This window comes from Eublepharis macularius, chromosome 4 (assembly GCF_028583425.1).
Source record: "Eublepharis macularius isolate TG4126 chromosome 4, MPM_Emac_v1.0, whole genome shotgun sequence".
Taxonomy (NCBI): Eukaryota; Metazoa; Chordata; class Lepidosauria; order Squamata; family Eublepharidae; genus Eublepharis; species Eublepharis macularius.
Genome location: NC_072793.1, coordinates 77049634 through 77074981, shown reverse-complemented (window position 1 = coordinate 77074981; position 25348 = coordinate 77049634). Strand labels below are relative to the sequence as shown.

At 42.0% G+C, this 25348-nt stretch overlaps 1 protein-coding gene across 1 annotated transcript in view; it reads right to left on the bottom strand.

Annotated features, from left to right (window-relative positions):
- Positions 1-25348, bottom strand: part of SPOCK1 (SPARC (osteonectin), cwcv and kazal like domains proteoglycan 1) — an 831544-nt gene that overhangs the window by 255829 nt on the left and 550367 nt on the right. The gene's annotated exons all lie outside the window — the stretch shown is intronic.

Here is a 25348-nt window from a genome sequence, read left to right as displayed (position 1 = left end):
GGGTGATATGTTCCCACCCCTCTCCCCTCCCTCCCTCCAATGGGAATGGCCCCTGATGGTGGGGCTGACTGGGCTGCATTGCATGCCAAGGGAGCTTTGCTTCCTGCTCCCTGCTGCTTCCGGCGGCTCCTCTGTGGTGCTTCTGGTTGGGAGGTGCCGAAGTGCCATGTCTCCACTGGCCTGCAGTGTCAGCTGAGTCTCCTGGCCTTGGGAGAACACTTTTGTGGTGCCTCTCCTGCCTGTCTGGTCAGCCATCTGCTGCTGTTGTGGCCGCCTCTGCTCTCCTGTCTTTTTGAAGTTTCTGTTGGTAGCTGTGGCATTTCTCTCTTCCTCATCTGGCAAAGATGGGGGTAAGTATGGAGGGCAGGCGTTTGCCCCCAACCTCTGGACAACAGCCTCCTGCCATTTTCCCAGGTGCATTGGTGGGAAGGTCTCCCTAAGCCCCAGAAATGAGCAGAGGAGGGAGTTGCACCACCTGGTTCCTCCTCCTCCCTTCTGTGTTGTGAAACTCATCTGCTCACCAGTAATCTCACGGCCAGCACTCTCCTCCCCAGCCTCACTGGGAGCCCTTCCCTTTATAGCACCCTCCCAGCTCTCTCCTCTGGGAGGCAGCCAATGTGCCTCCATGCCACTCTGGTCTCTTTTCTTCCCACTGCATGCACTTGTGACTTCTACCTGGGACTGGCTCTGTCCCTGTCTGTCTCCTCCCCCTGGAGCTGGCACCTGATGGTTGGTTGGCCCCCCCAGGGCTCCCCATCCCACCTCCCAGGTTGTTGATTCTGCCCTCTGTCCCACCCCTGCCCATTCTGGTGGTATCGGATGTGGCCCCTCTAGGCCGCTCTGGCTGGCTGCAGTCATCACTGGCCTCCTGGCCATTACTGGGCCTGCAGCATTAGTTTCAGCTGCTGTCATGCTGCTGCAGGCCTCAGCTGACTTGTGGCTTGCTGCTGTGCTGCCATGCAGGCTGGCAGCCTCTTCCAGCTCCATCCTGGTACCTTGGAGCATGCTCCCTGATGTCCTGCCAGTCGGTAAGTGGGCCAGGGGTCTTGGGAGTGGGTCGGCTGGGGTCTGGTTGGCTAGAGTCTGACACAGGTTCCTCCTGGGTCAGCAGGTGGGTGCTGGGGCCTCATCCAGGGCAGTTGCAGGCTGCTCTGGACAGCTAATGTTGAACATTTAATTCTTTGTAAACTGAATTGTACCTACAGGCCTCAACCTTAAAAAAAACCCATTCAGCCATTTAAATCTGGGCCTACTTAAACACTAACAATAAATTAAAAGCAGAAATATTTGCAGTATTATTACTTTTTTCTATTCTATTTTTCATGTTTCTAACAATAAACGATTTCAATGAGCTTAGACTGGAGTAACTCTGCTTAGAATTTCACTGTAAGTTAATTTTTTATTTTATTTTATCCAGTACCTGCCAGCCTATAGCCCCCACTGCTGCTCAGCTGGCTGACAGGGGAAAAAACATGGGACTTGCCAGCTTGCAGCAAACTTTTCTGAGTGACACTGTGATGTCACCAGAGATGCAACAATGCCACTTCCAGTATGCCTGGGAGTGATATCATCACATCACCAGGTAAAGCTATTTGGACAAATACCATAGAGGTTTTGCCTAAATATCACAACATTTCTGGCATGATGACATCATTACCAGAAATTACATTGTAACATTGTGCATACACAATGTGTGTGTCAGAGTGCACACACTGATGCACACACAAAGGTAAAAAATCCACCCACAGCTCCCCGCCAGTGGCCAAGGGTGACCTGGCAACCCTGTATATATTTGAAATATGAAAAATTCACATCTCAGGGCATACCTGTGACCTCTCTTCTATACTCAAAGACACATCTGGTACCATGTTCACTTCTCCCTATTCTTTGTAATATGCTCTATTTTTGGATTAAGAATATTTTCTAAAGCCTTTAAGAAGTTTCCCGTGTACAGCTGTCGACATCCAAAACTTAATAAAAAAAAAGTCTACTACAAAGGTGATTTTGATGATCTTACTTTTTCTCTTCGATACTTTTTCTGTTTTATTAACTTTCTTCAAATACAGATTTCCCATATTTGCTGAATATGGTATCACACACAATGGTAACATAAGATGATTCATGAACAAAGATTAACTTGCCCTGCCCTGGACCTCCAGTATTATCAATGTTCCCAATTAGCAGTCAGTCAATCAGTCAGTCAGTCAGTCAAGTTTATTTTGATACAAGATCAGCTCTGGTGAGTCAGCAGTAATAATAAGAATAATAAATTTAAAAAGGAAAGTAAAATAAAGGTAGAGAAGACACGTATAATGCAATGAGCATTAGACAATAAGTGCAAATTGCAGAGGGGACAAAGAGGTGATACCTTCCTCCAACAGAGAAGTAAAATTATTGAGGCTTAGTCAGCTGCTTGCATATATCCACATGCCCAAAGGCAAAATTTAGCAACTTTATTAGTTATCTCCTGGGAAGAGTCTGCAAGGAGGAGGGAGATGTAAAGTTGTTCAGATGTCCCTGGTAAAGTTGACAAGATTGGAACTATATATGGAGATCAAATGCCATTATAGAATGAGCAGTACAGCAGAACATGTTCAATAGCCTCTACTTTCCTTGTATGGCATGGGCAGAGCTGTTGGGGGAGTGGGAAATGGTAGTATCTGCCTTCCAGGAGGACGGAAGGTAGATGCGTGCAAGGGTAAAAAAATTCCAGTGTTTGGAGATCTCAAGAGAGCTAAAGTAATCTGCTGGTTGAAAACAAACGGCATGCTGCCAAATAATTGGATCTTTCTGTATCTGTGCCCTATCTGATTATAGAACATGATCCCAGAGCTGCTGTTTAATTGTTTGTTTTGCTTTTTGGTACCCAAGATGCAATAAGATTTGGGGAGAGAGCCCATGCTCCTGGAGTTTCCCCTCAACTGCTCTTTGCCAAGTTGAATGGTGACTATCAGCAAGGATTGGGGTACTAGACCCACTGGACTGAAGATGAGTTTTAACCAATAGGTGGATGCAAGTAGCCTCATATGAGTCTCCAAGGGGATCAGCCCAGTTTCTAATCTAAAGAGAGCATTCAGTATACACTGGAAACTCCAAGGATCTTTTGTATGAACTTGGATTGTACCACTTCCAGTGAACTCCTTTATTTGTAGATACAAAGCTGGGAACGGTATAAGAGCTGAGACACAACCTTTCCTAGAAAGACCTTGATTACCACAGGGATAAAGGAAGCTCCTTTTGTGAAGTATAATCTTAGAATAGAGGAAGATGCTCTTTGAGCAGTCTCTGCAGCATGCAGTGCCTGAGCACTCCAGTGTCCAGACAACTGGAAGACTATTCTAAGATATTTAAAGGTTTTAGTTTGTTCAATATTATGGCCCTCTATATGCCATCTATGGATTTGCTTTTTTGTTGTTGTTGTAAAGATGAGGACTTTTTAAAATATAGTTTATCACAAGCTGTCCCTCTTTATAGTATATAGTGAAGGCATGGGATGCTCTCCTGAGGCCCACTTGTGAGTTAGATGACAGAATCATCGGTGTATAATAAGGCAGGATCATTTTGTCAGCAAGCTATAGTGAATGAAAGCTTGGATTTCTTAAATGTTGTACCATGGAGTTGATATAGTAGTTAAAAAGCAAAAAAGCCAAGATACAACCCTGCTTGACACTTTTGTCAATTGGGATCTTATTGGAGAGATGGCCTTAAGGACTGCATCTTACTTTTAGGAAGTTTCTTACATGCAGTGAGCGAATAAGTATATAGAGTCTTTGATCTACTGAGGAGTTCCTGAGTTTTGCTCAGAGCCTGTTCCTGGAGATGCTGTCAAATGCTGCTTTGAAATCCACAAAGGCAGCATAGGGTGCTCTGTTTGGCTTACAGCTGTGCTTCTCTGCAAGATGATGCAAAATCAGACACTGGTCTGTGGTGAAATGGCCAGCTTTGAAGCCTGCTTGCTCATCCATCAGTATATTTTCTCAATCTAACTAGTCAAGAAATTTCAATATAAGTATCTTGAATATATTTTACTAACAATGCTAAGGAGACGAATTGGTCAGTAATTGGTGGGATTCAATTTTTTCTTTCTTGTTATATTGAGACAATAATTTCAAGACCCCAGTCTGAGGGGATACAGGTCGACAGATTAACGTGAGTAAAAAGTGCAGTGAGCATTGGGGCCCACCAGTCAATGTTGCGATTTATCATCTCTGCAGATATCAGATCATTTCCAGGAAGCTTGCAAGATCTCAATTGATTTATTAGTTTTTTTTTTTACTTCCTTTATTGTTACTGGTGGCCATGTTGAGAGATTTTGTAGTTGGACCACCAAAGAAGTATGTGAGTCTGCTTCAGATGAGTAGAGCGTGGGAAAATGAGATTACCAAAGTCAGGGAGCAATTTATCCTTGGGGGCTCTGTATGGAGCTCAGCCCTGATTAAGTGCTAAAAGATTGCCAGGTTAGTTGATGTAGAAATTTGGATCACCCGGATCTAGGAGTCTCTTTGTGCTCTTCATTTTTTCTTTGCTAGAAGATTTTTTAGTGCCACTTTAAGGTTTTAAGCTCTGGGGGAATTTGGGGTGTGTTATGTAGCGTATACTGCTGGAATTTGGTCACTAGGTTGTTTTTCGCTGCATAGCAGTCTATATCAAACCAGATCTTTGATTTATTTTCCTTTAATGGTTGGATATTGTAGTCATGAGATTTCCTTAGGACAGTTTGCAATTGAACCAAAAATAAGATGTTGGTATGATGTAATCACTAGGTCTGTGGCATTTGCTGAGATCACAGCATTTAAAAGTTGAGATTCTTTGAGGTAAAGTATTTTTGACATTGATGATCTGCTTTCTCAGACCAGATTAACCTTCAGTAGCTTCAGAACAGGTTCTAGATTGGCATTAAGGTGTTCAAAGATACGTTCTTGTGGGTTACAGATGCAAAGCTCCGGAGTGATTGGAAGATGGACGCTATCTTGTCGATATAATGTTTATTATTTCATCAAATAGTTGTAGTTAACAAAATTAGAAATTACCTGAGATAAGATTATGTTTTTCTACATTTCTTATTTTTCCATGTGTTACAAAAATATTGCTTTGTATTTTGTATAAAGGAACAAGAATAAAAGTAAGTTGAGAGCAAGTTCTGGTTAGCATGAATTCCATAAATAAATAAATAAATAAATAAATAAATTTATTTATTTATTATTTAATTTATATTAATTTATTATGATCAGAGACTAGCAGCATTAAACTTAAATTAACAGAATAGTTATAAGAACACACACACACACAACCATTTCATTAAGAAATATAAAAAGAAAATAAATATATTTCATTAAATCAGCACTGTATCTTGTTAGACTCTAGCAGCTGCACAGAATCTAGGAATTCTAGCTGAGGTTCCAGGTTCAAGATCTGCTGGCAGAAAGGAGGTTATCATTCCTCTGAATCTTCCTGGGAGGTTTTGGAAGTTAGATGTGATAAAAAATATATCTATCATAGAAGCGGCAATGCTATAGAACATGTCCAACTTTTTCAGTTTCCCTGGGAACATGAGGGCATACATAAGTAATATCTTCCTTCTAATAAAACAGATGGAAGAAGGTGTACCCAAGCACAAAATGGTGTGTGTGTGTGTGTGTGTGTGTGTGTGTGTGTGTGAGAGAGAGAGAGAGAGAGAGAGAGAGAGAGAGAGAGAGAGAGAGAGGGGGGAATGATGTGCCATAAATAGTAGCTTTTCAAAATTTCACATAGAAGTCTTGCTAAGCTCTATTTCACTGAAGATGGTAAGGACTGAACCAGGTGCAAATCATGTGGTTTGCTACTCAGCCATAGCTCTTCTCTTAAGAGCCACAGAGGTGGTTCTTTAATTAAAACACCAAAAAAAGTTGTAGTACTCTTTCATCAGCAAAGTCTGTATTTGCCCTGCTCAACATTGCACATGCCTTGAATGTCGCTCAAGGAGCACTTTTGATTACTCCATCTTCCTCAGCATTCCACCATACATTCCATTGCAGGGCATGCATCTGCCCCCATAAGCTTGCTATCCCATTGACCATGATAGGGTGAGGGACGTGGCTCAAGCTTGTGACCCTAAAGGCACCTCTCAACACAAGGCTGCCTGCCTCTCATACTCCCACCAACCGCAAAGGTAAAAATAACCTCCCTTCCTGCTTTGTGAACTACAGATAAAGCAACAGTTATAATTCCATACACTGCCATTCTCACCAAGGACATTTTACTCGCCTTATGTTACTCAGCACATAAGTTATAGAGATTCTACTTTATGGCCCAAAGAGGGATCAGATGCTTTCCATCTCTCTTCTAAAAGGTGTCTTGGCTGCTTTAAGGAGACTCCAATTGATATTTTATACCTGTAATTTGAGGGCTCTTGTTTTGCTGTAAAATACAGGAGATGCTCTTCCTGTTTAATTTCCTTCTCTAGAGTCTTGACTCTGTCATAGCCACTGCATCGCTGGGGGTGGGGGGAGGAGCAGGAGGGAGTGGAAACATCTCTTTGTGTGGCCACTGCATTTTTGTCCCAGGACTAGGTGAGCTGTGTGTATGTGTGTGTGTTATATGCCATCAACTGTGATTCTGTGTTATGTGCTTCCAACATATGGTGACCCTATGAATGAAATCTTCCAAAATGTCCTATCATTAACAGACTTGCTCAGATCTTGCAAATTGGAGGACATGGATTCCTTTATTGACTCCAAGCCATCTCATTTTGGATCTACCTCTTTTCCTACTGCCTTCAACTTTTCCTAACATTATTGACTTTTCCACTGAGTCTTGTCTTTTTATCATGTGAGCAAATATGATAGACTCAGTTTTGTCATTTTAGCTTCTAGGGAGAAATCAGGCTTGATTGCCAAGACAAAAGTAAGCAAGCCATGATGAAGAGGGTAGAAGTCCCCACCAGTTAAGATCCCTTTTCATGCTCTCCTCTCTGTGACCTCCCTTGAGGCAAATGGTGACTAGAGACAGGGCTTTTTCAGTGGGGGTAGCTCACAATTGGAAAGTTCTCCAGTTGAAGTTTTCTTCCTTACTCTTCTTGGCCCCAGACCAAAACATTTCTTACGTAGGTATTTAATTTTTAACATCTTTTAAAGCTGCTTTTATGGTTTACTTCTAGCATAAGAACTGTCTTATGGACATCATTTTACACTGCTGAAAGGGGGAGTTGTTGGAAAGGATGAGCACTTTATGCCACAATCCTGTCTCTGCCTCAGCCATCCTGTTTTAACCATGATTAAAAGGATAAGCAATGCCTTGCTTCTTGTCCTTGTTTGATATTGGTTTTCTAGACAGCAACGCACCGGCTGGTATAAATTCCATATCTAACTTCAGTAAAATCCGTAGCTTTGTCCTGTCTCATATATATATCAGAACTGTTAGCATACATAAAGAAGACATTTCAAAGCACCACTGAAAGACTTTTTCATGGTTTTAGAAAACACATGTGTGGATGCTCTCTAAAGGCATTCCACCTTACCTTGCAATTTGCTGCACTATACCAACTCTGATGTAATGTCACATTCAGCTGTTAAAATAATAAAAAATCTATTCTTTCACCTCAACTCCTTCTTTTTTTCCCTGCTTGAACTTTTGTCACAGTGATAAATAGTACTATTAGGAAGCCTGTGTCCACAGAAGCAGGTCCATCACAGTATCATAAACTACAAGAAGAAAAGCCTGCAGTGACAGGCACTAGTACCTGTATCAAAAATGCAGCTCTCTCAATAGTACGAGGGTATTAATCATAGAAAATGCATTCACTTTCAAAATATATAATAATTAACTGAAGTGAAGGATAAAATACTCTCAATTCAGCCATAAGGGGTGGGTTTGCTAGTTTCAGGGTTAGTTCCTGAAGGCTAACTCGTTGCATGGTGGAATACTTGAAAGATTTCTAAACAAATCTTGACACATATAGCCAGAGTCAACTGCAGAAAACATAAAATTACAAGAGCAGGTGTGATCGCTAGAGGTTTCAGATGAGAGCAAAGGCAGCAGTTTGCAAGCTATATGCAAGTTCTATTGCATTGTTTATTGGATGTCTCATGGTATTTGATTGTATTGTTTTACATTGTGTTAACTGCCTTGAGTCTCAATGAGAAAGGTGGGTTATAAAGAAAATAAATACAATAAAAGTGTGCAACACATTAAAATTCATTAAAGTAAAATGCACAATCCAAACATGGTCCTATGTGTTGCTTGTACTTATGGGTTTTTTAACCAGCCCACAGAATCACTTTAGAATTCTGAAAATGTATGTTTTTTAAAAAAATTAGTTGCTATAATTGCAAACAAACGTGAACATGTGGTCACTACATTTCAAAGGGGAGTGCCTGATGCTCAACTAATTGCTCACTTCCCTTTTCTAACAGTATGCCCTGATTCAGATGTATACTGATCAGTGGTAGGCTTTGCAAACTATAGAAGTAGCATAGGTGCCCCTTCCCTCCACATATGACTAAAATAATACATTATGTAGATAATGCAGAATCTGTAGGTGCTAGGGATGCCAGCCCCCTAGTGGGGGTGGGGGAATCTTCTGACCCTCATCTGGTCCCACTCACCTTGGCCAGCAGGGGGAAAGGAGAGGGGAGGCAGTTCAGGAGCCACTGGAGCACATGGAAAAACGGGGTGCACTTGAAGGTCCCCAAATTGGCCCCAAACACAGCCACCTGTAGTTTCTGTTTTTCAACCAGAAGTCATGTCATCACAGCCTCTGTAGTGTGTGCGCACCCCTGCACCTGCAATGCAACCGCCTGTCCCCTGCTTTGGAGGTAAGGGGGGCTGGCAACACTAGTAGGTGCAACCCTTCAATTTGCTCAATTTGGCAAAGATCAAATAGAAAACTATACAGAAACATGGAAACTGCTTCCATGTGAAACATCTGCATCATACAATATGTTAGGTACATACAGTGTGTCCAGGATCTGAGGCTGAGTCCCCAAGCAGAAGACCCAGCCTTGCTGACTGACAAATACATCCAGTGGCTAAGGGAACGGTTGGAGTGGACAGGCGAGGAAGCTGTCCGGCGCCTGGCCCAAGCCCAAGCCCAACAAAAAGTGACCTACGACTGGGGCACCCAGCAACGTGCTTTCCAGCAGGGAGAAAAGGTCCTCGTGCATAGCCTTCCCAGGTGAGGAGGGAGACACCTGGAAGGGGCTCTATGAGGTGACAAAGGTGGTGGGGCCTACAACCTATGAGGTCCAGTGTGGCTCCCGATGGCATGACGGCAAGACGCTCCATGAAAATTTGTTGAAGTGATGGCACGATCAGCCGGAAGGGGAGTGCCACCTGGCGGAGGACCCCATGGTGCTTCCGACGCATGAGCTGCCATGGACTGCTGGACCCCCAGCTCAACCTCACCCAACACACCAAGTACGAGCCCTATGGGAGCACGTACTGGGGGAGGGTCTTCTCTCGCTGGCCCTGTAGCACGAGTTTGATACAACACACCATCCTGACCGAGTCTGGGCAGGCTGCTTGTGCTACATGGCAGCCCATCCCCAGGCAGCAATGGGAAGCCATAGACAGGGTGACGGAAGAGATGCTCCACATGGGCATCACCAAACCCTCCCAAAGCGAATGGAGGAGCGCCATAGTTTTGGTGCCAAAGCCAGATAGGTTGACCCACTTTTGCATCGACTACTGGCAGCTGAATAAAGTGGCCAAGTTCGATGCCTACCCCATGCCCTGGGCCGATGTGCTGCTGGATCAACTGGGGTCTGCCCAGTACATATCAGCCCTCGACCTAACAAAGGGGTACTGGCAGGCACCCGTGTGCCCTGAAGACTGGAAGAAAATGGCCTTTGCCACCCCCAGAGGCCTTTTTCAGTCTCGCCAGATGCATTTGGTCTCCATGGGGCAGCAGCCACTTTCCAGCGGCTAATGGATCAGGTTCTGGGAGAGTGCTGGGCATATGCCATGGTGTATATTGATGATATCCTTGTCTTTAGCCCAGACTGGCCATCCCACCTCCAACACATGAAACCTGTTCTCACAACACTCCGGCAGGTGGGTCTCCGGGCCAACACCAAGAAGAACTACCTCATCTTCAGGGAGCTCCAATATCTTGGCTTCGTGGTCAGGGAAGGGTGGGTCCAGCTGCCCCCTGACCAAGTGGTCTCCATAGCAGACGTCCCCCAAACGCACTCTAAGAAACAGGTCAGGCGCTTCCTGGGACTCCTGCAGTACTGCAGGCGATCCATCTCCCATTTTGCCTCCAGGGCAGCCCCTCTGATGGACTGTTTGAGAAAGGGGGCCCCTACCCGCATCAGCTGGATTCCAGAATGGGAATCGGCCTTCGCAGACCTCTGAACCACTCTATCAGACACAATGGCTCTGTGGAACCCCGACTTCAAGCAGCCTTTCACCCTGGCCACCGATGCATTGGCCACTGGTCTGGGGGCCATCTTGACCAAAGAGCACAATGGAGTAGATGTCTCAATCCTCTTCCTGAGTTGGAAGCTGCAGCTGGCCAAACAGCAGTACGCTATGCTAGAACAGGAAGCCCTAGCAATTAAGTGGGCAGTGGGGGCCCTGCAATACTACCTGGCAAACAACCCCTTCATGCTGGTGACTGACCACGCACCTCTTCAGTGGATGCATGAAGGAACATAATCCGAGGGTACTGCGCTGGTAACTCTCCTTCTTCCCATACCAGTTCTCCATCAAATACCACCGGGGAACCAGCCACACCTATGCGGACTTCATGTCCCGGATGTTTGAAGCCAACCCCGACCCCCATAGGCCAAGACCAAGGGGGGAGGTGTGTCTGAGGTCTGAGGCTCAGCCCCCGGACTTACCGGGAGTAAAGGACAGGAGGCAGCTGGGAGACAGCTACCCAGCCACCCCAACAGTCACCCAGGTCCCGAACAGGCCAGCAACAGAGGGGAGGAAAGAAGCACCCAAGCTGCAGAGGGTCAGATGGGGCAGGTGGAAGCCAGCTAGCCCCACCCTCAGGTGGGAGGCTAAGAGCCCAGGCAGGGAGAGTGAGAACAGTCAGGAGGGGACCATACCAGTGGAAGAAGGCACAGGAAGCAGGGACAGCCAACCATCAGCCAGCCACTTTACCAGCAGGGGAGGAAAGGGAGCAAGGGCAGCATGCAGGGCCATGCCCCAAACTGCAAGCAGGCTAGAAGGAAGTAGCAAGGACCAGGTGTGGCTGGGAGCAAGGCAACCTCAGGTGGGGCTGCTTGGAGCAATCAGCAAAGAAAACCTGGCAGCCAGCAAAGGAGGCACAGGTGTGGCTGACCCAGAGGGCCCGAGGGTGGGTGGGGTTGTGTAGGAGGAGGAGGAGGTTAGGAGAGTGAGAGAGGATGGAAGGAGGAAGAGCTAGAGAGATGAAGGATAGAAGGAAGAGCAAGCAAGAAGGAGGCAAGGAGGGTGGAAGCCTTGGAAGGCTGGGATTAAGAGGAGGCTGCAGAGACTGACAGGTTGAGCAGGCCTGTGAGTGGTAGAGAGGGAGCAAGGGTGATCCATACCTCCCCTACAAAGCTGGAACCTGTTCAGTCCCTGTCCATGCCTGGGAGCTGTAATTCAGGCCCACTTGTGCCCTGTGCCGCCACATCTATGCCGAAGCCTGACACAATACATTTGGTACATGGTTGAAGCAACATGTGAAGTGTGTCACTCACTGCCTAAGTAAATGTGTAATGAAACATATGTGCATATAACTCCTGATGATTATGAAGGAATTCACTCACAGTTTTCAGCCTTGCAAGGCTGAATCCACAACTGGGTGCCTTCTTCTTCTGTTTACCTTCTTAGGATATGCAAAACACGCTGTGCTTGCATGGTTTGTATTCGATCACTCACTAGGTGTTGCTATAGCACTGTTTGTATTTTATGTGGAGGTTTCATTTTCAAGCATTAGCAAGGTCACATCCAATGAAAATACCTGTCCTCTATTCATTCTCTATGTAGGGAAGAATAGCCTGTCTGATTTTGTAGGACAGGCTGAATCCATTTTTCACAAAGCAGGAAGCATGGGAGGATGGAGAGGAAGAGTCTGAAAAGAACCAGGATTTACCGAGATTAAAAACCAACTGCAAAATATGATGGGAGACATTTTTCCTCATATACAATGTGATTTTGTGACCTATAGGTACACACAAGTCTACTATTTATATATCCCATACCCTTCTAGTATCTTCTCTGAGTGGGACATCATGCCTCTGACTGGTCCTACTTATTCTCTGCATACTGAGGAACTGAAGAAATAAATAGCATTCAGTGCAATCTGAAGAACATTTTCCTGGGAGTCAACCCCAATAAACAGACCTGCTTAGGATTGCTCTCCAACAAGGACGAAGAAAATTGGGGTAAAATATTTTATAACAAATAAGTCGAATATTGCTAAACTGGTGGTTAAATAACAGCTTTAAAAACAGGATGTGCTTCACAACTTGTTTGAGCACATGTTTGAGAAGCTACTGGTTTCCAAACGTAATTTAAAACTATCAAACAATTGCAATAGGCATACCCCCCCCCCCATTTTAAATACTGAGTGCTTCTCTCACTGTGAGGGGTCCTGGACTCCTGGCCCTCTATAAACAGATGATAGATTGATCATACTATGCAACATCCATCTCTTTCCTACCTACTCAGTGGATGCAATTACTTCACATTTTCTGCCTATTCATTCATCTGTTTACTCTTACATTATTCTGCATAATCCATCACCTTGTCTGCTAACGTGACTTCTTGGATGCCAAAGTAGAATTAAACATGGGCTATTATAACATTCTCAAATTGAAAATATAATGGCAATGTTATTGAGACTGATATTAGCTGCAGAATAACACATAGATGAAGAACTGACTATCTGCTACAGGCAATAAGCATAAAGGTTGCTACTTATATGATGTCTATGAAAATGAGTCATCAAAAACATACCATTTTTATTTTACCTTTTAATTGATAGCAAGAACACCAACTGTTCTAACAGAAGTTGTTTACATTCCCTTTTTAATCAACAGAGGAACAAAGAAAACATTTTTTAGAGAACCAGAGTGGTGTAGTGGTTAGACTGTCACACCAAGATCTGGGAGGTCCAGGTTAGAATCCTCACTCTACTAATGGAAGCTTACTGGGTGACCTTGGGCCACTCACACTCTCTCAGCCTAGCCTACTTCACAGAGTTACTGTGAAGACAAAATGGAGGAGAGGAGAGCAATGTGAGCCTCTTTGGGCCCCAATTGGGGAGATAGGTGGGGTATAAAATCAATCAATCAATCAATCAATCAATCAATCAATCAATCAATCAATCAATCAATCAATCAATCAATCAATCAATCAATCAATCAATCAATCAATCAATCAATCAATTATTTATTACGATAGCAAGACCAGCCAAGTTAAGTACAGATAAAAAAGAATGGTTTTTAAATACTTAAAATGGACAAATACATAAAATATGATTATATACATATACATCTAACTATAAAACTCACTTCATTAATTCACTTCCCAGCAATTGACATTTCCTTCGTTAAGTGATTCTGCTTCCTGAGAACTGTCACACAGAATTTTGCAACAGCATAAGATACAGTTCTCTGACTATCCTCTAAAAGTTCAGGACTAAAATCCATATAATACTGTAATGGTTTGAATCTATAAAGTAGTGGAATAATTAATTGTATCCTATCTTCTTGATAGAATTCACAGTGCAAAAGTATGTGTGTGATATTATCAATCATTTTATTCGAACAGGGACAATAACGCTGTTGCAAAGGCAGGTGAGAGAATCTTCCATACAAAACTGCAGAGGTGGGGTATAAATAAAGTAATAAATAAAATTAGTTGCCCCATATAGGCCACTAATAATGGCACCTGTCTGTCTTCAATAGAAATTTAAATGCAGTTGATATTCAGTAGTCCTATTAGGCCAATTTTTATGTTTCAAAATTGAGGTTTAAAAAAATCCTCAAAGTACCACATACATTCTTATGAGGCAGAAAAAAAAATAAAACCCTGTTTGGCCAGAAGCCACAGGTTTATATTTCACATTATAAAATCATGGTTTTTTCTTCGGCTTGTCCTTCTTTAGAATTTTTTCTCTTTCTAGCTGTTGGCAATCTTCTGACAACCAAATTCAATTCATTAGTAAAAAGTATTCTAAGAGGAAAATGCTGTAAATTTTCTATATATATAAAGACAAGTGTCCTGACTGACTCATCATTGCCCCACCCAAACTCCTGGACCTTAAAATATGAAATTTGGAGAGAACATTCCTTTCATGATGTAAACACCAACTAAGAAGGGATTTTAAGAAATTTGCCCCCTAAGGGGGTAAAAAGGGGTAAAATGTGTTTTCCCATGGGGATACAGCTTCCCTGTGTAGCTGGCAGGCTGCTACCTGCTTCCCCCTCCTTCTTCCCACTTCCAGCTTGGCCACTCTTCCCTGATTGGGCCAGCCTTTCAAGGTCATTTGCATATGTGGCCTGATTGTTCCTCAGCCCAACATTCCAAACAGTATGTAGTTGCTATTGGGAGTCATTGAATGTGTCCTAAGGTAAAATGTACCTCCTAGTCTTCCCCTAAAAGTTCACTAGGACCACCAATCTCCCTGTGGGCCTGGCTTTCCTGTGTGGCTGGCAAGCTGCTGCCTGCTTGCACCTCCCTATCTCTCATTGGTCAGCTGTGGAACTCTGTGCTCTGAGGTAAAAATTAGTCAAGGAAACTGCAGCCAGTTGAAGAAAGACGGTACAAGACTCCTGAATAGGGATTTTATATAAAAGTCAGTATGACCACTGAGTTTTTAAATGTTCATGGGGAGATGGTGCATGACCTATCTAGGGGCTGTTTCGATGCAAACCTCTCACATGAACCTGCCAAAGTGCCCACCACATCACCCTGCCATCAGTCCAACTCCACCTCACACCTCTCACAGCCATCACCTCTTACTGCCCCCAAGAAGCCTTCTGGCAGACGTCATGCAAGATACACTGATGCTTTGTCACAACTTAGAGATGTGACAAAGAAATATATACATTGTACTCCTGCGGTGCACCAAGTAGCAGTAGCCAAATACCAGCAAGATCACCCTGAGGTGCACAGAGTGGCAGAGTCTCTCTATGAGCAAAGCAATCTTGGAAGATGAGTAGAGAGGCGTTCACTTCCATGGAAGGTCAAGGCTCACTCAGGCATGGCATATGAGCCTTCCCTACCTTCAAGCTGCCTCTGAACCTCATCCATGCAGAAACACCCCTGTTCAGCATCTCAAAACAAAGTAACATGGCCAAAATGCTGCGGAACTGTAAGCTCATTGTTTGGGATGAGAGCACCATGGCACACAAGGGGTGTTTTGAGGCATTGAGCATAACCCTCAAAGATGTCAGAGGCAATGGGAGAGTGATTAGGGGAGTCACCGTGCTGCTGGCTGGAGACCTCCAGCAGACTCTGCCAGTAGTCCCAAGGGGAACTCAAGCTGACGAGGTTACTGTGTGTGTCAAGCCATTGTATCTGTGGCCCCTCATCAGGAAACTCTCACTAAGAAAGAACATGAAAGTCCACTTGAGAGGTGTCTGCTGGGGAATTCTCTGAACTCCTACTAAAAATAGGGGATGGAGAGTATCACAAGTCCAAGGGTGACCATCCCTGCAGGCCTAGGCACAGTAGTGATGACCCTAGCAGACCTAACAGCCATGATATATGCTGATATCACCACTATCACGGAGAAGTCCATGGACTGGCTGTGCAAACATACCATTCTGACCCCCAAGAACGACAAGGCTGCTATCATTAATGAAACACAACTTAACTCCCTCGAAGGGGCAGAAATGGAGTACAGATCTGTGGACTCAGTAGTGCAAATGGATGACACAGTCCACTACCCTGTGGAGTTCCTCGACACACTCAACCTTCCTGGCTTCCCAGCCCACAAGCTTCTCCTCAAAGTGGAGGCTCCAGTGATGCTGCTCCAGAAGCTCAACCCACCCAAACTCTGCAATGGCACCAGACTGCAAGTGAAAGCCCTCCACAGGAACATCATCAAGGCCACATTGTTCACCAGCAGTGCTCGGGGAGGAGTCAATGTTTATACCACGCATACCACTCATACCATCAGATAACCTCTTTGAGTTCAAGAGACTGCAGTTCCCTCTCAAATTCTGCTTTGCTATGATGATCAACAAGTCCCAGGGTCAGACACTGAAGGTGACAGGAATTGGCTTGCGGGAGGACTGCTTCTCACATGGGCAGTTCTACATGGCCTGCTCCAGAGTGAGCTCACCCAGCAGCCTGGTGAACCTAGCACCTGAAGGGGAAACCACCAATGTGGTCTACAAAGAGGTCCTTCAACAGAAAAAAAACCCAGTTGTACGTATTTTTCACTTTATTTAATGCACTACAATCTTTTCCTTTTAAAAATCTCTTCAATGTTACATTTTGAAATTCACTTCATCAGTTTTTGGCATCAACACACTTCACTTTATTCAAACACCTTTGTGAAGCTCAGTTACTATGCTATTATACTATAAAACCAACTCAAAAAAACTACCCACAAACCAAAAAATGTTACATACCCATAAATATTATAACTGAATTTAAAGTAGTTAAATACCGTAGTGAAGCATGGGTATCAAGCTAGTTTGATATTAAAAAAATGTGTTGATACTAAAATGTCAGAAACGTCCGAGCTTTACACTGCAATCCTAAACAGAGTTACACCTTTCTAAGTCCATTCACTTCAGGAGACTTCAAAGGGTGTAACTCTGCATAGGATGAGCTGTTAAAGCTCTTTCAATCATGAATGTTTTGTCTTTTCAGCTTGACAAAGATGTGGTTCATTTTACTTTTCTCTCTCTGTCCTGCTTAGTTCCAAGGGTGTAAATGTTTTGAGTCAAAGTATGACCTGTCAAAATTCAGAACTCATTGGAAACTGCATTTTTATTATCTTATTTCTGTCTTCCTGGAAATGTTATCACCTATGTGGCATTCCTATTATCTCAAAGATTCAAAAATCTAGTTTTTAAAAATCCACAGAAAGGTTCCTGTCATATGTCTCACTAAAGAGACAGTGTTCCAAGTTATAGCTGTTCTTGGGAGTAAATAGAATTCATATACTGTTTCTGGAAAACACATCCTTCAAATTTTAATGCTTGCAATGTTTTCATATATCATGCCTGTAATGATTTAATTCTTCCAAAGCGTGAGCTCGAAACACAGTGATACATTATATTAGGGATGCTGTTACATGATCAATTGGCTTAAGATGGAAATGGCTCTTGCTCAAAACACTTAGCTAGGGTTGCCAGTTGAACCAAGAAATTGTTGCTATGTTTTCGAATTTCTTGATAAAAAAGAAACTCAGTAACTATAGCTCATTTCTGTGCCCATATATCTCGAGTCATTTTGCCTACCCTTCTCCCCACCTGCTGCAGCTGGACTTCATGTTATGTTAGGCAAGAAGAAAAAGGATAAAGGGACCAGGAAAACAGGCAGAAAATCCCCAGGTTCTGAGCCTTATGATGCTATCGAAAAGCTATTAGAGCAACAATCCAGAAGCTGCAATTCCTAAGGCTAACATAAAGGAAACCAACCTTGAAGCATGCAAAGAACTGCTTAGGACTGGAAATAGCAGGATCAATGACAAAAATGAAACCAGTTATTTATTTCCAAGCCTTCTTCTCAAGAGCTCACAGAGATGTCTTTTTAAACCCTTAAGTGAGAAAACACTGAGAAAGTGACTTAGGACAAGGCATGAGCCTCACATCAGAGGTCCAGACTATATATTATCAAAGATATGGGGCTTCCATAGAAGATAGTATTCCATGTTGCATTCTCCCCTGTGTTTTTGTAATTCAGAGGGGTGGACACAATGGCACATTTACCAAGATTTCTCCCTGTGGAATGCTATTTTTGCAGTTCTTGCCTCCCACAGCAGTCCAAAATGTCCCTTGAAATCTTGCTCCTGGGTGTCCTCTCTCACCCAGCAGCACAATATTGGAGGTCACTTCAGGCTACCAGGGAAGGAGGGAGCAGCAAAATTACACTCTGCAGGCAAACATTCTTGTCCCTCAACCCAAAGTTGCCCCATTCCATACCATGACTGTTAAATCATGCAGTTCCCTGCCAGATTGTTGACTGTAGATGGTGGGAGGCAGGGGAATAAATTATATAGTGAACTATGGCAAATGAAACTATTCTCACTAAACTGTACCTCTACACTAGCTTTGCACTGTAAATAATGTCATCATCCTCACAGGGATGTAACAATGGCACAGCTGATGCTAAGCAAATGCTTATGTTTATACAGTTATGTGTTTGGAATATTCTGAGGGCTCGTTGTGATGAAAAAGGATAGTACCTTGCTTGTTCTTTATCTTCTGTCCTCTGTGACTAACACACCAATTCCATTAGAATAAAAAAGTTCCTTATGTTCATTTAACATTACAGAACAAGAAGGAGAAGAAATTCTCAAAACTCCTGCATGCAACAGGGAACAAGACCACTTTGGATCCACCTAGCAACATTATCAACCTCTCCAGCCACAAACTGAGCCCAGCAGAGGAATCTGTCCTCTCACACGGACTATCTTTTTGCCCAGCCAGACCCACACAAACCATACAACTTTGTGGAGACCTGGAGGCCTATTTTAGATGCCTAAGACTGAAAGAATTCTATAACCACTCTGCTGAACAAAACTATGAACAAAGCACTGAACAGACACCATCACAGCAGCAATCACCCTCCCAACCCAGCAATGCACAATCATCGTTACAACGCTCCAGAAAAAAGAATTTCACATAGACACCCCCTGAGGGCCGCAACTCCTCATCGACTTTTACATTGAATGCTTCCGTTGACGTACCCAGGCTGAGATAATTGACAAACAACAACACCTAAAGCAGAACCTCAGCCATACAGAAAGAGATGCCATAAACAGCCTCCAAAATAATTCTGGCATCATAATCAAGGAAGCTGACAAAGGCTCCCTCTGTCATTCTCAAGAATTGGCATGATTTGGGCAACAAAAGAATTAGCTTTATGGACAAAAAAAGTGGAAATAATGCCAAGAGTGAGTTCTGACCATAATCCAGTATTATGGAAAGCTACAATGGGACAGAAGAAATTACGATGGAGTATAAATGAAGATGTATTGCAAGATCAGGAAAATATGGAATATATACAGAAAGAAACAAAACAGTTTTTTTCAGATTAATAATAACAATGAAGTTTCAACCCAGATGGTATGGGATACATATAAAGCAGTGACAAGAGGAATTTTAATTACACTAAATAACAAGGATAAAAAGAGAAAGAAAGAAAAATGGCAAGAGATACAAGAGAAACTACACAAAAAAGAACAGGAATTAAAGAAAAAACTAGGGAAAAATCAATAATACAAGAAATTAAAATATTGCAGGAACAAATAAGAGCGATTGGAAATAAAGAACTAGAATGGAAATTGAAGACGTTGCAGCAAAAATCATTTGAGGGAGCAAACAAACCAGGAAGGTACCTAGCCTGGCAATTGAAAAAAAAATAGAGAAAAGAAAATAATCAACAGAATAATTGAAGAAGGGAAAGAGTTAAAAGATCAACAAACAATCAAACGTGCTTTTTATAAATATTATAAATCTATAATAATTATAAATATTATAGATCTACCAATTATACCAACGAATATGAAGGAGAGGTTAAATGCTCCAGTAACAGAAGAAGAAATCAAACAAGCTATAGACGTGACAAAGATTGGTAAAGCACCAGGACCGGATGGAATTACAGCTAAATTCTATAAAGTAATGAAGGAAGACCTTGTACCAGTACTAAAAATTGTAATGAATGATATATTGCAAGGAAAAGGACTTCCAGATACGTGGAATGAAGCGAGTATTGCCTTGATACTGAAGGAATCACAGGAACTGACCGACGTTAAAAACTATAGACCAATTTCATTGATAAATAATGACTATAAAATATTTGCAAAAATACTAGCAGACAGACTTAAAATATGGCTAATGGATTTTGTAGGAGAAGAACAGGCTGGATTTTTGCCAAATAGACAACTAAAAGACAACCTGAGGGTGGTCATAAATGCCATTGAGTACTTTGATAAACGTCCAGACAAAGAAGTTGGGTTCTTCTTTGCAGATCCAGAGAAGGCCTTTGACAACTTGAATTGGGATTGATGGAGAAGATGGATTTAGGTAAAGAATTTATAGAAGCAGTAAAGTCAATTTATAAGAAACAGAGAGCGACAATTTGTGTCAATGACGACTTGACAGAGAAATTTGAAATAAGAAAAGGAACAAGACAAGGCTGTCCACTATCACCATTACTGTTTGTCATGGTCTTAGAAATATTGTTAAGGCAGATTAGAGATGATGAAAATATAAAAGGAATTAAAATAAAGGGATCTTCATACAAGTTGAGAGCTTTTGCAGATGATGTGATGTTCATAGTAGAAGACCCAATACAAATTCTGTCAAGATTACTAGACAAGATTAAAGAATTTGGAGACTTGGCAGGTTTTTATATAAATAAAAAAAGTCAAAAATAATTACCAAAAACATGACCAAGAAGAAGCAACAAGAATTGGGGGAAGTAACAGACTGTGAGGTGGTACACAAAACCAAATATCTGGGAATAGAGCTGACAGCTAAAAATACTGACTTGTTTAAGAATAATTATGAAAAGCTTTGGACACAAATCGAAAGGGATATGATAAAATGGAACAAATTAAATTTATCATGGTTAGGTCGGATTGCCACAGTTAAAATGAATGTGCTGCCTAGAATTATGTTTCTGATGCAAACGATACCAATTATTAAAGACAAAAAACAATTTGAAAAATGGCAGAGGAAGATATCGGAATTTGTGTGGGCAGGAAGGAAACCTAGAGTTAAAATGAAAGTGCTCTGTGATGCTAAGGAATGAGGAGGAATGCAGTTACCTGATCTTCGATTATACCATGAAGCAATATGTCTAGTTTGGTTAAAAGAATGGGTGTCTTTAGCCAATCATAAATTGTTAACATTGGAAGGATATAACAAGCTTTTTGGATGGCGTGCATATTTGTGGTACGATAAACATAAAATGGACGCAATGTTCCAGCACCACTATTTGAGAAGGAATTTATTTCTAACCTGGCTAAAATATAAAAAGTTCATTGATCAACAGAAACCACTATGGATTGTTCCAGCTGAAGTAATCAACCTGAACTTAGAGTATAAGGGAAAAGAATGGTTTACCTTTAAAGAGCTTATAGAAATAGAAAATAATGAGTTGAAACTCAGGTCAAATGAGGAATTACCATTCAAATATGGCTGGCTACAATACCGACAGATCAAAGATTTATTTGAGTCAGATCAAAGGAGGACAGGTTTTTAGAATTAAAAATTCAGAATTAGAAGAACTTTTGCTGGGGGATAATAACAAAGCAATTTCTAAAATGTATAAATTGTTATTAAAATGGTATACAGAATATGAGACAGTGAAAGTTCAAATGGTAAAGTGGGCGATAAATTGTAATAATGAAATTATGATGGAAGCTTGGGAGCAATTGTGGAAAAATACATTAAAAATTTCAACTTGTACCAGCATTAAAGAAAATGGCTATAAAATGATATATAGATGGTATTTAACACCGAAGAAATTAGCCATTGCAAACAAACAGCTATCTAATAAGTGTTGGAAATGTAAGGAGCATGAAGGTTCTCTATTTCATATGTGGTGGACTTGTGGCAAGGCTAGAGACTTTTGGTCTAAAATATGTGCTGAAATGTCCTCAATACTTCAATATAATGTTGTTAAGAATCCAGAAATGTTATTATTATCCTTGCATTTAGAGGACGCTAATAGAAAAGACAGAGTACTATTGTATTATATGATAACAGCGGCAAGAACGTTATATGCACAATATTGGAAGAGAGAAGAAATACCAGAAATTGAAGAATGGACACAAAAATTGTTGTACATGGCGGAAATGGACAAATTAACAAGAAAATTGAGGGATCAAGATCCAAAGGGATACTTTGAGGATTGGGGGAAACAGAGAAAATATTTAGAGAAAAAATGGGATGTTAAAGGACAATTATGGTCTTTTGAAAGTTATTAAATAAGATAAGATATAGTTTAGATCTTTACCAGTAATAAAAAAATGTGACAACTAGGATTTAGAAATAAGATTAGAAAACGGGGGGTTGGAGTGCTGTTGGAAGTCAACACAGAAAAGGGGGAGGGGAGGAGTGGGAAGCATATAACCATGGGAAACGAAGGAAAATGTAACTGTTATAATCTTAATTGTATGTTAACCCATCCAATAAAAATTTTATTTAAAAAAAAAGGAAGCTGACAAAGGCAGAGCAGTTGTCATCATGGACAAACATAACTACATACAAGAAGCAGAAAGACAACTCTCCAACACAACATTCAATAAAATACTACCTTCTGACCCTACGGAGCAATACAAAAGAGAACTCAATAAAATATTAAAGACACTCCCCATGGACGTAGAAGAATGCATGCATACAGACACACCCCAGGAACCATGACCAGGAAGATTCTACTTACTACCCAAAATCCACAAACTAGGTAACCCGGGATGCCCCATTGTTTCAGGAACAGGCACTATCACAGTAGGAGTCTCAGGATACATGGACTCTATCCTCAGGCCCTATGCCACCAGCACACCCAGCTATTTACAGGACACCACTGACTTCCTCAGGAAAATACAGTCCATCGACAACCCACCAGATGACACCATCCTAGCAACAATGGATGTGGAGGCTCTATACACCAATATCCCACATGCAGATGGACTGCAAGCCATAAGGAATATTATCCCGGACAAAACCACAGCGCACCTCGCCACTGAACTTGGCCACTTTGTACTCACTCACAATTACTTCAAATTTGGTGACAGCGTATATCTACAGGTTAATGGCACAGCCATGGGCACACACATGGCACCACAATATGCTAACATATTCATGGCGGACTTGCAGCAACGCTTCCTCAGCTCCCATCCACTGAAACCACTACTATACTTAAGATTCTTGGATGACATCTTCATCATTTGGACCCATGGGAAGGAAGCCCTTGAGAGATTTCATCAGGACTTCAACAACTTTCACCCTACTATCAACCTGAGCCTGGACCACTATACACAACAGGTACACTTCCTAGACACCACTGTACAACTACATAATGGGCGGATAAATACCACCTTATACCGGAAACCCACAGACCGATACTCATATCTACATGCCTCTAGCTACCACCCTAAACATACCACTCCATCAATTGTCTACAGCCAAGCCTTACGTTACAATCATATCTGCTCCAATGCTCTTGATCGGGACTCCCACTTGAGAGATTTACAACAAGCATTTTTGGGACTACAGTACCCACCAAATGAAGTGAGGAAACAAATAGACAGGGCCAGACTAGGACCCAGAAACAGCCTGCTCCAGGACAGACCTAAAGGAACTAACAACAGAACACCACTGGTTGTCACCTAACGTTCCCAGCTCAAACCCATCCAACGTATCATCAGTGATCTACAACCCATCCTGGAAAATGATACCTCTCTCTCAGAAGCCCTGGGTGGAAGACCTCTCCTTGCCTAAAGACAGCCCCCCAACCTGAAACAACTTCTCACAATCATAAATCGGCTAGCAGAGTCACCAGCACAGGTACCAGGCCCTGCAACAGACCCAGATGCCAGCTCTGCCCTTATACCTACCCAGGAAACACAATTACAGGACCCAATGGCGTCAACTACGCTGTCTCTGGCTCTTACAACTGCTCATCTTCCAATGTGATATATGCCCTCATGTGCCAACAATGTCCATCTGCTCTGTACATTGGACAAACCAGCCAACCTCTGCGCAAAAGAATAAATGGACACAAATCTGACATTAAAAATGGCAACATCCAGAAACCAGTGGGAGAACACTTCAATCTACCAGGACATTCCATCAAGGACTTAAAGGTCACTGTAGTTCAACAGAAACCTTTCAAAAACAAAATCCAATGGGAAGCTGCTGAATTGGAATTCATATGTAAATTTGACTCAGTCAGGCTGGGATTGAATAGAGACTATGAATGGTTATCTCATTATCAGAAGTAACTGACTTCCTTAACAGAAGCAAACTGATCTCCATATCAGAAGCTACTGTTTGCATCTACTACTCCCTCCCCTCTCCACCTATATATCTGATCAGTTTCTTCTTGCCCTCCATGCATCTGACGAAGAGAACTGTGATTCTCGATAGCTTATGCTACAATAAAGTTGGTTAGTCTTAAAGGTGCTACTGGACTCTTTTTGATTCTCCTAAAATGTTTATTGATCAGGACTTTATAATTTTTTTCTTTGCTTTATTTTCTACTCCTCCCAGTATTCTATTAGCTAGACAGATTCTCTCATGTTTCTGTAATGTCTACCTTTAAATTACTCCATATCTTTTTTTAGTAGTCACACAGAATCCAAAATAATCTGTTATAATAACCTCTTATGCAATGAAAACTGCTAATATGCATTAATATGCATAAATATTTTTCTAATGACATAGCTCTGTCCTATTTTATAAACTTTCCAATTTAATATTTTAAAAACGTCTTTCTTACTTCTCTGTGAATTATCCTACTCTCTCCTAATTTTAAGGCATGTAGTTAAGTCACTGGACTGAATGTTCCAGATGAGGTATGTGCAGTGCTATAGACCTCAAAAATAATATAATAAAGTGTAACAGTGATAACTGTAATCATTTCTATGGGCTTCATGAGCTGTTTCGAGCTAAACTAACAGTTTACTAGTCAATGACAGCAGCATGAGAGATCCTTTTGTCTATCCTGTAAGTTGATTCCACCTCTGCCAATGTCAGAATGATTGCGCATGACCTTCTATAATGCAGGTGTCCCTCCAGTACCTTTGGACTGCACCCTCTGAGCCTTTGTAACAATGGATGATGCTTCAATCAAATATATCATTAATGGGTGAAAGAGGAGCAAGAAAGAATTGCTCCCTAGTTTAGCTGCAGCAGTGGCAGCAGTCATCATGGCTTTATTATTATAGCTAAAGATAGTAAGAACCTGCCACTGACATTATACAATGCATATCTTTATTGTTACTCTATCTTTATGATAGTATCCTTGTTTGACAGGCCATTACTGTTTGAATAAATGAAACAGGATGACAGTTTTGTATGTCTGGTGAAGCGGGTGGAGAAGAGCCAAAGAACTGCAATCTGCCATCAGAAATGTCATTGGGAACAGTCTCTCTGGAAATATAGCACTTCAGAAAATGCATATTTGAATATTCCAACATTAAAAAACACTTCACATCAAAAACGTCTGAATCCTAGATCCTCCATGCTATGTGGTG